We start from the raw sequence: 321 nt of genomic DNA on the forward strand, positions 1-321 counted from the left end.
TGAAAGCATTTAACACATTTAACACTCCGAAGTAGACAACAGAGAACAGCCTTGAACGCAATACACGGGCCAAACTCCACTTCGCATCTTCATAATTTCCTAAAAAAAAAGACCGGAAAGGGTTTTTAACAAGAAACTTTGCTAATTACATCGCATCATCCGCAAGACATCATGACATCCCTCCGAATTTCCTGTAGTGAATGATGACACAATTCTGCAAAGGCATTAAGGTTAAAAGCTAAAGTTAGATTTATATTTCAACTATACCTTACTGCATTAGACGTTTATATATCAGTGTTGTAAAGTTTGCAGCTTCGGAAA

This window comes from Penaeus monodon, chromosome 19 (assembly GCF_015228065.2).
Source record: "Penaeus monodon isolate SGIC_2016 chromosome 19, NSTDA_Pmon_1, whole genome shotgun sequence".
NCBI classification, from domain to species: Eukaryota; Metazoa; Arthropoda; class Malacostraca; order Decapoda; family Penaeidae; genus Penaeus; species Penaeus monodon.